Genomic DNA, 15627 nt, shown 5'->3' with positions numbered 1-15627 from the left:
GCGCCCTCGCTGTGGCTCGTTTACCGGGGGGAGGAGGACAAGGACATTGATGTAGGCAGACGAGGTGGGTCATTTATTTTTGACAGCCGTTTTTATGGAATGACAGCGAGGCCTGCCATTTGGGTGCTGGAGTGAGCGTTGCAGACAAGGGGAGGGGCCGCCCGCCACCGGGGCTGCCCAGATGGACTGACTGCTCTCCCACATTCCAAATGGCTGCGGCGGCGAGTTGCATGCGATGGGGGAGGAAAGCGGGAGAAACCCCCTGGAGTAGGTGATGCTCTTCAGAAATGAACACACGCCCGGGGGCAACTGCCCAGAGGGGCTGAATTTACAGCAGACAAACGGGTCCTGGAGTTGGGAAGCCTTTCGCCGCCCGGTATCCTCCGGAACTCGGTGTTTTCTCCAGGACCTCGCTAGCAGAGTCACGGTTCCGTAGATTCATGCAGATTCTGCGGAATTTCCACCGCGCGGCTGTTCTAAGAATAGCTTCTGCGTGGCTGCTGGGTAGACTGGCTCCTTCTAAAAGATGAGGCCTTTCCAGTCCCCGGAAGCGCCGCTTGCTGAGAAAGGGGCTGGGGTGCGGGGAAGGGCTCCCGGCCCCTTGGTGAATGGATAAGACGCGCCCTCCCCTATAAATGGAACATCCCAGCCGCTACCATGGCTGTGCTGGTGTCTTCCCTTTGGAAGGCGCCTGGCAGAGGCTGGAAGAGAATCTCAGACCTAAGACAGGGCACCTCGCTAAACCCCAGCTGCTCAGCGTTGACATCCTATCCGGGTTGGGAGCACCCTAGACACCAGGTCAGACTCGCTCCTACCTGCAGTTACCTGATTGGATTTTGAACAGCTACCCATACTCTTATCCCTTGCCATCTCTAAGTTCCTCCCCCCTCCAAGGAAAAAAAAAATAAAAAGCTAGGTTCAACCTGTGGGAAAGCACCAGTGGTTAGGAGACTAACCTGCGACTCCATCCAAGGAAAACACTTCACACACACACACACACACACACACACACACACACACACACACACACATCAGGTCCAGGAAAGCCATTCTGGAGTAGGATGCAGAAAACTACCCCTTATACTTAACAGAACTTATTAGAACTTTTTATTAGACTCATTAAAGTGTGTGGCAAAATGGGTGTGGGGAGACCATCGGCAAGACACGTGTTACTGTTTTGTTTCTGTTCAAGTTTTCAAGTTCATTCATTGCATTTGGCCCAGTTTCTGTGGGAGACTGACTTTGGTCAGGGAGAAGAGCAAACCTTCAGCTCTGCAGAAATCTGATTCTACTGCTCCTCAAAGCAACCCTTGTGTCTTGCAACCTAGAGTGCCACTTCTGTTGACTGAAAGGACCATTCTGCTGTGAATAAAAATCTGGGTTTATTTAAGGTACAACAAGAATGAGAGTGCAGAGGCACAGATCTGCATGTAAAGGAATGGGGTGCTGTGCTTGGTCTTCATGCAAAACCAGCACTGACTGAAGTCAACACTATAATGTCCAGCCAGTCAGTAGAATGTTCCTCCAGTTGGAAATAAGTCATCTTCCATGTGCAAAGTTGTGTGAGCACAAGTAACCTTTTAGGAATACTAAACTCTTGTTGTATGAAAAGTAAGGAGGGAGGGCACTTCTCTACCTGCTTTTGTTCTGTGTAAGCTGCCTCTGCTTCTGCTTTTTCCTTTTTAGGCACTCATCTTAAACTAATTGTATTTAATAAGACTTGTTATTTATGGCATAGGGCTTTTCCATAATTTGTGGAAATTGTTGCCAAGCCCCCCCCCCACCCCGATAGCCAGCAGGTGGCTGGAGCCACCAACATTATCTTATTGTTGGGTAAACTGAGACCCCTTGAGGTTCAGTGAATGGCTGATTTCATAATCCATGAGAGCAACATCCCCAGTTGTGTACAGCTCTCAGTTTGATCTAAACAGCTGAGTTACAGTGTATGGTCAGAGGAGAAACCAAGAGTGAGTCTATGCCAGGGTCTGGAACTTGGAAAAGACAGATTATAAAGCAAAAAGCTTGCAGTGGGGAAGCAGTGAGGAGGTGAGAAGTCCAGGGAATATGGTATTGAGGTAAGCTGTTGGGGTATTTATGTTCTTTTACTACACGTGGCTGAGACTTGTCTCTATGTGCATCCATGGCATTACTGTATAAGCATACTGCTTGTGCTCACATTTTTTTATGCTAGTGGTGTGTGTGCATGAGTGCGTTCCTGTGTGTGTGTGTGTGTGTGTGTGTGTAGTGTGTGTGTGTGTATAAAACTTAAAGCTGTAGCCACTTGCCATATCTTTATGGAAGAGTTGCATTAAACCTAAACCACTGAATCAAAATATGAAGAGGCATTTTCAAATTTGAAGCTTTGTTCTCAGATAACTTCGCATATGTCAAATACTTCCTTTTAGGAAGAAAGGGAGTATAGCTTCTGGAGAAAGTCTAGATAAGTATGTCAGAAAGAAATAAACATAATATTCATGAAATAACCAGGAAGTTACTTTAAACCACTCTCTAATCTCATGTAATGCAGGATGCACCAGTAATGATTTTCACTCAGATCTCTTTGATTCTCCAGATAGATCACCTAATGTATCAAAACATTTTTCAGCAGAACTTTTTTTTAAAATATACTTTTATTTATTTATCATTGGATAGAGATAGAGAAGAATTGAGAGGAGTGGGAGAGAGACACCTGCAGCACTGCTTCACCACTTGTAAAGCTTCCCCCCTGCAGGTGGGGACCAATGACTTGAACCTGGATCCTTGTGTACTGTAATGTGTGTGCTTAACCAGATTTGCCACTGCCTAGCCCCTCAGCAGAACATTTCTATATATGTTTAGTCATTTTGAAGAATTTCAGCTTTTCAGTGACTTCTGAAGCTTCAGAAGGAAATAAACCATGGGAAGAAGAGCTTCCAAGCATGATTCTTTCATAATTCTAAAAACTCTTACTCTCTTGGGCAAAAGAGGAGCAAATGAGGAATTTCCTACCTGAATAGGTGTCCCAGGCCCAGCATCTGTCGTGATCTCCTTAGAATATGGTGGTCATCTACTGTCTTGCCCTCACTCATTTCAGGTATTGCAAGAGTCTTCATTCTTTTGAAAATGCAGTTAAAGGAACAAAAGAAGATGATGGATGTTTATAGAAAGTTTGAAATAGTAACCATAAAAAGCCACTCCATAGGGGCTAGGCAGTGGTGTACCCAGTAGAGCACATAGGTCATTATGTATAAGGGCCTGGTTTCCACCTGCAAGGGGAAGCTTCATGAGTTGTGAAGCAGGACTGCAGGTATCTCTCATTTTCTCTCCTTATCCCCCACTCCCTCTCAGTTTCTGTCTCTATCCATAATCATAATAAAGAATAATAATAAAGAATAAAGGGGGGGAAAGAAACCACTCTGTCAGTTGTAGATACTTGAACTTTTCCTAAAATCAAATACTTTAAAAAGCTAGAAGGGGGGAAAAAAGTGCCACTCACTGACCTGTTGGGTGAGGGTTAACTGTGAGCATTTTATCCAGTGTGATTCATTCTAGGTAATATCAGCCTGAGTGCATTGATGATAGGATCCATTGGGATGGGTTGGGGTGGGGTGTGGGGCTCAGTTAAACCCAGGGTCTCAGAAATACAAAGCATGAACTGTACCAGTATTTTCCCATTATACAGTAGCTTCTCCCAGGACCTGTAACCTCAAGAACTGGTACAGTTGCTCTTGCAACTCTGGGTCGAAGGCTCTACACTACACATAAAGAGCGGCTGGTTTCACCAAACTCAACAAGTTTTCTGAATCAGCATAAGTGCAGCTTGTCAGAAATTCTCTCCACAGCAGCTTTGTTTTGGTTCTCTCACCCATCTGCTGCCACTCTGCCCTCAGTCCCAGGGGATCAGTATCTTTCTCATCTAAGGATTTAGACACACCCTCACATTTAAGGAATCTGGTTCCACCACTAGGAGCATTATCCTAAAAATATCTGTCCTTATGTAGCTCTTACTTTCTCAGGACGTGATCAGTGTGTTGCACTATCTAGCACATTGCATTAATAATCATTTATGCATATGCTCATTTCTTTGTAGTAGTGGAAAGTAACCCCCACCTCCACAAATGGAGGTATTTGAAGATGGAATAATGATGTTGGAATATGGATTATGATGTAAGGAGTATGAGGAATCTGACTAGGAGGAAAACCAAGTGAGGAACCTATGTTTCAAGTGAACTTGTAACCCCTCTGCAGGTGTCTGGCAGAGCAAAAACTGGGCTCAGAGGTGCACGTGAGTGTCAGCTGGGTAGAAAGCCAGGCCTCTCCATCCTGTGGTGGTCTCTGCTTTTTTGGAGCTCTGGCAAACTCATGATTCCAGGCAAGAGGAAGTTAGCTGTCTGTGGGTAAGAACATTTGTACTTGTATGAGCTTTCTCTTTTTTTTAATATATTTTTTAAATTTATTTATTCCCTTTTGTTGCCCTTGTTGTTGTTTTATTGTTGTAGATATTCTTGTTGTCATCGTTGTTGGATAGGACAGAGAGAAATGGAGAGAGGAGGGGAAGACAGAGAGGGGGAGAGAAAGACAGACACCTGCAGACCTGCTTCACCGCCTGTGAAGCGACTCCCCTGCAGGTGGAGAGCCGGGGGCTCGAACCGGGATCCTTAGTCCGGTCTTTGCGCTTTGCGCTTTGCGCCACGTGTGCTTAACCCGCTGCGCTTAACCCGCTGCGCTTAACCCACTGCGCTACCGCCCAACTCCCCGTATGAGCTTTCTTGAGGTTAAGTATAATCCTTTTCCCATGATGGGCCTTCTTTCTTTTTTTATTTTATTTAATTAATTTATTTTTTTGCCTCCAGGGCTTGGTGCTAGCACTACGAATCCACCACTCCTGGCATTTTTTTCCCATTTTATTGGATAGGATTGCCCTTGTTGTTGTTATTACTCTTATTGTTGTCATTGCCATTGTTGTTGTTGGATAGGACAGAAAGGAGAGGAAGACAGAGAGGGGAAGAGAAATATAGACATCTGCAGACCTGCTTCACTGCTGGTGAAATGACACCCCCTTGCAGGTGGGGAACTGGGGGCTCGAACAGGGATCCTTGCGCTGGTCTTTGAGCTTCATACCATGTATGCTTAACCCGTTAACCTGCTACGCTACTGCCCGGCCCTCCACCCTGTAATTGTTATGATGCTCTCTTCTCTGCTGGGCTCTTGGCTCTCTTTGTCCTTGCTGTTGTAAGCAATGCATGAAAATACTGGTGTGTTTGGGGAGGAAGGTGTGAGACTGATAATGCATGACAGCGAATGGAAATCACCATTGGCAAGTTGCCAGACTGTGCCATTCATAACCATAAAACGAAAGTATGCTCCCACCACAGGCCTGTGGACAAGTATATGGATGTGACAAGCCTAGCGTAGAAAATCTAGATCCATCTGAAGCCGAGTGAAATACCTTCAAACTGAGTCCGGATGGCACTGCTGGTGTCCTTATTTCTCTGCCCCCATGAGTCACCCCCAGTAAATGCCCCATGTTTACTTCTCTGCTACTCAGAGAGCAGAAAAGAGGGGAGTGTGTGGCATGGAGCAGATTGGAGCTGCACACAATGGAGGGCAGTGTTCTGCCTTCTCAATTCCCCTTTATTGGTCTGTGGGGTGTTTTGTAACAGAGAAGCTACAGAGTGACCAGCAGCAAGGAGGTAGTCTGCAGGTCTTGGCAGCAGAGCAGAGACCTCTGAGCACCAAAGGCGCTGGGAGTCACACTGAGCCTTCTGTGCATGTCTGAGCCACACCCACTTGAGGCCAAGCCCACAGGGGGCTGGGGCTTAGCAATCAAATCAAGCTTTTCAGCCAGATGGAGTTTTAGGAGTGGAAGTGGTTATCCCACCGTTTTTGCCAATGGAGATATGTTTACAGATGTTCAGGGAGCTCACCAGGATTTTAGTTGTAGCCAAGACATGGCATGGCAGCCGATGAGGACTTACATGATGCAGAGTGACATGGCTGAGAGAAAGTGTGTTACTTGGCCCCTGCTCTGATTCCTCATTCTACCACTTCTAGCTGTGGAAGGGATCACTGAGTCTCCCTAACCTTGGTTGTCTTACTTAGAAGAAAAGTTATTTCCAAAGGTGCCAATGAGATTGTAAGCGTGAATCACATAACACAGGAAAAAGGGATGACTCTCTTACTTTTTTTGTTTGTTTTTTGTTACTAGGGTTATCTCTGGGGCTCCCTGTACCATAAATCCACCACCATTCTCAGAAGCCTTTTTTTTTTTTTCATTTTTATTTGATAGTAAAAGGGAGGAGACAAAAACGAAACCTTAAGGAAGAAGAGACATCTGCAGCACTGTAGCACTGTTCCACCACTCACAGAGTCCAACCCACTGTACTAAGCACTTGAACCCAGGTCCTCTTGTATGCTGTACTGGGTTCATCACTGCCTGGTCCCACTTTTAATTTTCTTAAAATATTTATTTTATTTACTTTTATGAGAGAAAGACACAGGAGCACTGCTCATATGATATATGTAGGGATCAAATCTGAGACTTCATGCATGCCAGTCATGTGCTTTACCACTGAGCTGTCTTCCCCAGCCCTTAGGAGACTTTTATAAAGATAACAAGAGGGGGGAGTTGGGCAGTAGTGCAGCGGGTTCAGTGCATGTGGCGCAAAGCGCAAGGACCGGTGGAAGGATCCTGGTTCGAGCCCCCGGCTTCCCACCTGCAGGGGAGTCACTTCACAGGTGGTGAAGCAGGTCTGCAGGTGTCTGTCTTTCTCTCCCCCTCTCTGTCTTCCCCATCTCTCTCCATTTCTCTCTGTCCTATCCAACAACAACATCAATAACAATAACTACAACAATAAAACAAAGGCAAACAAAAGAGAATAAATAATGATTTTTTAAAAAATGATAACAAGAGGGAGTCGGGTGGTAGCGCAGTGGGTTAAGTGCACTTGGCGCAAAGTGCAAAGACTGCCATAAGGATCCCGGTTCAAGCCCCCAGCTCCTCAACTGCAGGGGAGTCGCTTCATAGGCGGTGAAGCAGGTCTGCAGGTGTCTGTCTTTCTCTTCCCCCTCTCTGTCTTCCCCTCCTCTCTTGATTTCTCTCTGTCCTAGCCAACGACAGCAACAACAACAGCAGTAATAATAACCACAACAATGATGGAACAACAAGGACAACAAAAGGGGAAAAAATGGTCTCCAGGAGCAGTGGATTCGTGGTGCAGGCACTGAGCCTCGGCAATAACCCTGGGGACAAAATAAATAAATAAAGATAACAAGACTGCTTATCAATAGTAACAGTGGGGATAGCACTAAAATAAGTGCCACTTTTCACCTTCAGTCCTGAAGTTAACATCAACAAGAGAAAAATGACAGAAGGGGAACAACTGTAAGTGCTGATATAGTAAGCCTCCAACAACACCATCTTGTTCAATGTCATTTAAGACTATAATAAAAAAAAATTTGACTTCCAGCCAGGGTCACTGTCTGTGGAGCTGGCATATATGACCCCCTCCCCATGTCTGGGAATCTCTTCCCACGCAGAGGTGTGCCTAGGAGGGTCATGGTATGTCAGGGGTTCCAGGCAAGTGACTGCGTGTGATGCACCTGTGATGAAAGAGTACCTTGTCTCACCTTGACTCTGAGCTGCAGAAGATGTTTTGCCACCTGTGACCCTGATCTAGAATCAGTGGTTCAGAGAATGAATGAATGAGTGAGTGGGCGAATGAAGAGTGCAAATGGTTTCATATTAAAAGTGCTTTCAAGTCTTTATTGGGGAGTGGAATGATGTCTTTGTGACCATACATAAGCCCTCAGAACTTCACTCAGTTAGCCTCTGGCCTCACCAGTTTCTTGATAGGTAATTCCATTAGAAGTCATGGTGTCCAAGAACCCATCAACTGCACAGAGTTAGGATTTCCTGCATTTCATAAAAGTCAACTGGACTTCCAGACAGGAACCTGTAGATAAAGGTAACACCCTAGTGTTCTTTACAAGGTTAGGGTGAATAATACCCAGAATGGAGGCAGCAAGATGAGAGGACAAGGTGGGGGGCTAGTAGTCAGTGAAAGGGGGAGCCTAGAGGCCAACCTCCCACATCATGAGCCTTCAGAGTCCCCAGAATGTCCTGGAACATTAATGTGCTGAGAGCTGAAGGGGGTGGGGGAGAAAGTCGATTTTGTCTCTTTACTAATGGATGCTGTCACCCTGAAATTCTAAAATTCTTCAGTTTTCCAAAATGATCAGAAAGCTCTTAAGGCTTTTATCTTGACAAACTTCTAGGCTCGAATTACCAAAGTTCTGTCAATCAATGTTAATGCTGGCTTTTTTTTTTTTTTTTTAACTACAAAGGCAAAAGTCTAATCACTGTATAAAAAATTCTTCCTTTAGTTCTCAGTCATTGCCATTACTTGGGAAGATTTTCAACTCCTGTTTACTTATTTATATTTCACCCAGGTAATTGACTCAACAAATTAGTGGCAGAAATCAGCCTGAAGACTGAATATACAGAAAGCTTGTGGGATTTTTTGAGTTGTACCCCTTCCCCTTGACTGCTCTGAAAATACTGGACAGTTTCCTTGTAGTATGGGAAATCAATTTGCACAGTAGTCATCAAAACTTACTTAAAAACACTTAGTAACCTTCTTGGCATTAATAAAATAAGTCAGAATGTGAGATGTTAGCAGATTATACAAACACACTGGCACCAGAAAGAAAGTATAAAACACATGTAAAAGCAGGAAAAGCATTTCTGTAACAGGACAGTTGTGCTTAAGACAATATATTTTAAGCAAACCTAAGGAACCACTTATGGGCATCCTTTGCCCAAACACAGAGATATCTGTTCTATAATTTCTTGGGGGAAATTGTAAGCTGGTATTTGTCTGTGGCTCTGTTGTTCTTTATTGTGGAAGCTATGGTTTCTGTAGGCCACCACTATTGAGTGTGTCTTGTTCCTCACATGGTATTTACAGTTTCTGTGTTATTTACATACAGAGATCTCTCACTACTTTTAAAATTTATTTTTATTGGGCAGGGATAGATAGCATAATGGTTATGCAAAGAAACTCTCATGCCTGAGGCTCCTAAATCCCAGGTTCAATCCCCTGCGCCACTGTAAGCCAGAGCTGGGCAGTGCTCTGGTATCTCTCTCTCTCTGTATCTCTCTCAAAATTAAATATTAAAAAAATAAAATAAAGAAAAAGAAAAAATATTTTTATTTAGGTTTATGTTGTTTCACAGGGCTGTATCATTTAGGGGTACAGCTTCCCACTTCTTCCTGATACATGTTACCATATCCCCACCAACACCAAAATACCAGTAACCCTCCACTGAAGTGCATTTGCCCCTCTACCCTGCCCTTCTTCTCTGGCGACCTCAGTTCTGCAGTCAAAAGTTTCCTTTGCTGTTTATTTTCCTTTGTTCTTTTGTTGTGTTTTTAAATATCCCACATACAAGTGAGAACATCCAATATTTGTCCTCCCCAGTTATTTCTCATAGTATGACCATCTCCAGTTCCATCCATGTCGTAGCAAAAGGCAAGATTTCATCTTTTCAGAACTGAGTAGTATCCTACTGTGTATATCAACCACAACTTCTTTATTTTTTCAACTCCAGTATCACTTTATTAAGCGAATGTTGATTTATAGGGCTGTTGTTATGAGAGTGCATTTCCATACTTCTGCAAAATAGGTGTTACATCTCACCCTCCTCCAAAATCATCATTCTGTTCCATCCAAGGGCTTTCTGAGTACTTTAATCTGCTGTGATAGACTACAGTTCACTAAGATTTAACCCTCTCTTGTTTCTTGCATTGTTTCTTAGGTCCTACTAAGTGAGATTATCAAGTATTCATGTTTTTTCTTTCTGGCTCATGTTAGCTTCCAGTTCTACCAGTGTTGTAGCAAAAAAGATTTTTCTCTCTTTACAGCTACTTAGTATTTTACTGTGTATGCATACCACAACCTCCTTAACCATTCATCTGTTGTTAGAGGTAGGCCACAATTGCTACTGATGCTTCTTGCCTCCAGGGTTGTTGGGATTCAGTGTCTGCAACTATACGGCTCCCAGCAGCCATGTTTTTTCTTTCCTCTAGCTACAGATTGAGAGACAGAGATGGAGACAAAGAGAGACATTCCACAGCACTTCTTCACTACTGTCAAAGTTTTCCCCCTGCAAGCACTCCCACACAGTGGCCTGGGGCTCAAACTCTGCTCCTTGAGCATGGTAAGATGTGCAAACCATGGGGCATTGAACCTGAGACGTTGGAGCCTCAGGCATGAGAGTCTCTATGCATAACCATTATGCTATCTACCCTAGCCTCACTTCTTTATTTTATTTTATTATTCAGTTTAATTTATCTACTTATTTTTGCCTCCAGAGTTATCGCTTGGGCCCAGTGCTGGCTCTATGAATCCACAACTTCTGGAAAACATTTTTTCACTTTTTTTTTTTTGCCTTCAGGCTTATGTCTGGGGCTCTGTGCCTTACAGTATGGATCCACTACTCCAGGTGGCCATATATATATTTTTTTCATTGTTGTTGTTGCCACTGTTGTTTTTTGGTTAAGACACAGGAATTGAAAGAGGAGGGGAAGACACAGGGAGAGAGAAAGACACCTACAGACCTGCTTCACCGCTTGTGAAGCAACCCTCGTGTAGGTGGGGAGCCGGATGCTTCCGCTGGTCTGTGTGCTTCGTACTATGTTCCCTTAACCAGGTGTGCTACAGCCCGCCCCTGCACCCCCCCCTTTTTATTATTAGATAGGACAGAGAGAAATTCAGAGAGGATGGGGAGACAAGAGAGAGGGAGAAAAAGACACCTGCACACTCTCTTCATTGCTCGTGAAGTGTTCCTCCTGCAGGTGGGAGCAGACAAGTGAACCTGGGTCCATACATGTATCTTTTCAAGTAGTAAATACTGTGTGGGCTTAACTGGTTGTGCCACCTCCCGGCCCCCTCAACAGCAATTTCTTTCTTTTTATATATATTTTAATTTCTTTATTGAGGGATTAATATTTTACTGTAATAAAAAATTCTGTAATATAGCTCAAAAGTAACCAAAGAACGAGACCGGAGGCCACATGGAGGGCAGGGAGTTCGGTTACAGACAGATTTTTTTTAATTTTTTTTTTTAATTTTAAAAAAGGAGACATTAACAAAACTGTAGGATAAGAGGGGTACAACTCCACACAGTTCCCACCACCAGATCTCTGTATCCCATCCCCTCCCCTGATAGCTTTCCTATTCTTTATCCCTCTGGGAGTATGGACCCAAGGTCATTGTGGGATACAGAAGGTGGAAGGTCTGGCTTCTGTAATTGCTTCCAAGTCCCAAAACCTAGATCTAGGCCAGGTGCCGTGAGATAGAGCATATGTTCACACGTATCCATAAACTAGGGCAAAATATATACAGGCTGATTCTTACCAGACCTGCACAAGCTTGTTCTGCAGCACACAGCTTTCATCAGTTTCAAACTGGGCATGGCACAAGCTGATTGGTTAGAAACAATCTCCATCGTGGTGCTGATAATAAAGGTGAAAGCAGGTTGGCTACCATCAGAGCCAGCCACTGGGACGCTGGAATGTAGAAGTGGGTGTCCACCAGGAGCCTATAGATTTTTTATTTCATTACAGTCCACAGTAAATACAGTAGTTTGTACATGCATAACATTTCTCAGTTTTCCACATAACAGCAATTTCTTAACACACCTATATATTGTTGGGCATTTGGATTGATTTCATGTTTTATTACAACTAATACAGCAAGGAACTGTAGCTTCCAATTTGGAAAGATATCTAATACTCAGAGAATAATATCCCCCCCCCCCCAAACATGTTCCCTTGTTTCTCATTTAGTTGGGTTTTTCAGTTCTTCTTGTTGCTAGACTGGATGATCATACTGGGGAAAAAAAAAAGAAGGAGGAGGAGGAGAAAGAAAAGAACTCCCACCCCCCCACCCCCACTGTAAAATTCTATAAGCTGTAGTTGTCATGCTGTGGCTATTGGAAATAGAAAAGTCACAGTGTAGGCCTCTTTGTTCCTTGCTGGTATTGTAGGCAAGGTTCGAACAAGCAGGTTCCCAAGGATGCAGCTTTCCCCATTGGCCAGAAGGTGAAGATGGAAATTGACCTGACTTCACCTGCCACTTTTCATCAGACTATTCTGCTCTAGGCTGCCTGTCACACTGGCTTTGATATGATTGACTCTGCTTGACTAATTACCCATGTATGTGTATAAACTAAATACATTCTCCAAAAGGCCCTCACTAAGATTACTGCAGTTTGTCATAGATGCTTTGCAGATGTTATTGCTTGTTCCACCTGTGGTTTTTGATCACCCGTGTTCTTCTTCCTCCTAAGGCCAAATGATCATTGTCTTCTGACATATGATTCACCATGTTGGCCTCTGTCTTCCTCTTTGCTACATTACTAGCACTAAACTCATCCAATCTTTTACATTCGTTTTTTTTTTCTTCAGTGCATTGTTCATGTGTTTTCTTCTCAAATACTCTTGGGGTGAGCTACCCAAGGCCACCATCATAACTTGCTTACTTTCCTCAGTTACTGTTCAAAGTCATCACAGTGTATCCTTTACTAAATTCCTTGCACATGTGTACACACACACACACTCACAGTCACACACACATACACACACACCATTCTCTGAAAACCACAATTTTTAACAGGAAAATAGTATTTCTTAAACTTCCTCTGTTATGCTGTCTGTTTTACATACTGTCCTGGTTGCTTTAGATGCAATAGCAAAATGCTGTAGACTGGGGGTTGGGGGGTCTCCACCTCAGGCATTTATTTACTATAGTATTGCAGTCTGGCAAGTTCAAAATTAAGATGCCAGCAGATTCTGAGTTAGGACAGATCCAGCTTCCTGCTTCATAGATTCCCACTTCTCTTTGTGTCCTCACATGGTAGATGGGGTGAAAAGCCTCTCTGAGTTCTTTAATTTGAGAGCACTAATCCCATTCATGAAGAGCCCACACTGTATTCTTCCAAAGCATTCTTGCCAGAATGCTGTTCTAGTTTAGGCTCCTACTTTGTAATGATCTGTTTGCAGTTGTCTCCACCATGGCTTTCCAGTGAAAGGGTCAGGTTGTATCTTTGATTCCGTAGTACCTAACATTCTGTCTGACATTTCTTTGCAAAGAGCTCACAGATATGAATAATTCTTTGACCTATGTTGTGGCTTTTTCATTTCTTTCCTTGTTTGCACAAACCACTAGAATTACCTTTTCCTGCTTTGCCTGGTATCCTTACTTGATTTTCAACACAGCCAATTTGTTCAGCTTTCAAAACCTCAGCTTTCAGAAAGTCAGGAAGTATCTGAGAACTAAAATTCATTCATTCATGCATGCATATATTGTTCACTCATTCATGTATTCCGTCAGTCAATCATTTAACACTCATTTATATGCTTCTATGTCCCAGGAATGTGTCAGTGGATTAAAAAAGCAAAACAAAAACAAACAAACAAAAACCCCCAAATTATTACCCTTGATAGGCAAAGCAAAGGATTAAATAAATGAATTATGAGGTTTTCCGGAGCTGGTAATTGCTGTGGATTAAGCAGGCTGTTGTTTTAAATACAGGGATCTAGCAAGACATTAGGAAAAGGATATGTTTTAGCCAAGCTTTGAAGGGTCATGTGAATAGAAAGAATGTTTTAAACAGAGGAAAGAGCTCATCAAAGGCCCTGTGACATGGAGGGAGCAGCAAGGACGTGGTGGAGAAATTCAAACTGAGTGAAAGTGACAGAGCTGAGAACTTCACCAGAACTTGAACTGCTTCTGCACTTGGGGGAGGGGCCCGTTTGAGAATAGGCAGCTGGAGCACCCCAACCTTGGGTTGGTCCTCTGGGGATGGTTTGAGTGTTGTGCTTCCACCAGCACAAGACTGGCAGAGTTGGGTGCAAAGGACCTAATGATGAAGTGATGATGCTGACAAGTGTTCAGAGTATGGACATGTAGACAAGACCTTCTGAATGATTGATGTGATCTAGGAGGCAGAGGGGGAAGGCCAAAATTCAGAGTCTGAAGAGCAAAAAATGGGTGAAAAGTTGAATCTTTCATTTCTGCAAAGGGGAAACTGTGGATGGAGGTGACTTGAGGGAGACGGGGCAAGGGTCCTGTCTAAGCCGAAAGAAATTTGAGATTTTTAGGGATAGCCTACTGGATATGGAAAGTGACTGTGTTTTGTAAACTCACTACCTCCTTTCTTGGGAGAGGACACAGGGGACTCATCCATGTAGCAAAGATATTGAAAAAGTCAGTGGCTCAATTCTGGTTGTGACAACATCTGAAAAATATTGTGAGCAACCAACTTCACATTAAAAGAACATCAGCTGTGAAAAATGAAGTCACCCCTTCGGGTGTGAAGAGCTCTGTGGAGCTGTGTTGTGGCACAGTTGGTCTCTCTCTTTCTCCTCTCTCTCTCTCTCGCCTTGCCTCCAGGGTTATTGCTGGGGCTTGGTGCCTGCATTATGAATCTACTGCTCCTGGAGGCCATTTTTCCCATTTTTGTTGTGTTTTTGCTGTTATTGTTACTGTTGTTATTGCTGTTGTTGCTAGATAGGACAGAGAAATTGAGAGAGGAGGGGAAGACAAAGAGGGGGAGAGAAAGATAGACACCTGCAGACCTGCTTTGCCACTTGTCAAGCAACCCCCCTGCAGCTGGGGAGCTGGGGGCTCCAAATGGGATCTTTATGCCAGTCATGGCACTTCCCACCATGTGCACTTAACCCATTGCGCTACCACCCAGCCCCCAGACTCTCTATGTTCTGCTGATGTCTGTCCTGAAACATGAAAGAATCAGTCAAACCCTTATGCTTAAGACACATTTATTGATGAATCATAGACACATTTAAAGTGTACTCTCTAATAAGTTGGGATATAAGATCCACACCTGAAACTGTTACCACAATCAAGACTTGTAGCTTCATGCATTTAATATGAGATCCTTTTGTTTTTAAAACTCCATACACAACACTATGAGGGATACAAAAAGTAATTACTTTTTCTGCCTCATTTGAACCTTAAACAAAGGTCTAAGCTGCACGCATCTACTTATAATCAGATCTTTTTTTTGTCAACTGACACCATAAATTTTTAAAGTCTGTAAATCCAGTTCAGTACTGGAATTGTGCTTTCTTTACCCTGTCATTCTTTTTTTTAAATTTTATTTATAAAATGGGAATATTGACAAGACCATAGGATAAGAGGAGTACAATTCCACACAGTTCCCACCACCAGAGCTGTGTATCCCATCCCCTCCCCTGATAACTTTCCTATTCTTTTTTCTCTGGGAGTATGGACCCAGGATCATTATGTGGTGCAGAAGGTGGAAGGTCTGGCTTCTGTAATTGCTTCCCCACCCCACTGAACATGGGCATTGGCAGGTCGATCCATACTCCCAGCCTGTCTCCCTTTCCCTAGTGGGGTAGAGCTCTGGGGAGGTGGGGCTCCAGGACATATGGTGGGGTCATCTGCCCAGGGAAGTCAGGTTGGCATCATGATAGCATCTGGAACCTTGTGGCTGAAAAAAAGAGTTAAGATATAAAGCAGAACAAATTGTTGACTAATCATGAACCTAAAGGCTGGAATATTTCAGATGAAGATTTGGGGGTCTCTGTTTTGGGATAAG

General features: G+C 43.6%; 1 protein-coding gene across 13 annotated transcripts in view; it reads left to right on the top strand.

The window, feature by feature from the left end:
* FRMD4A (FERM domain containing 4A) overlaps positions 1-15627 on the top strand; it is a 593356-nt gene that overhangs the window by 397327 nt on the left and 180402 nt on the right. The window contains exon 1 of one of the 13 annotated variants that reach the window (XM_060192205.1): positions 45-64. The exons of the other annotated variants lie outside the window; for them this stretch is intronic. The gene's annotated coding sequence lies outside the window, so the exon portion shown is untranslated. Of the gene's footprint in view, positions 1-44; positions 65-15627 lie in introns of those variants that run through there. 13 annotated transcript variants of the gene reach the window in all.

Source organism: Erinaceus europaeus, chromosome 6 (assembly GCF_950295315.1).
Source record: "Erinaceus europaeus chromosome 6, mEriEur2.1, whole genome shotgun sequence".
Classification (NCBI taxonomy): domain Eukaryota; kingdom Metazoa; phylum Chordata; class Mammalia; order Eulipotyphla; family Erinaceidae; genus Erinaceus; species Erinaceus europaeus.
The sequence above is the reverse complement of the archived record's forward strand: the minus strand, read 5'-3'. Positions and strand labels throughout refer to the sequence as shown.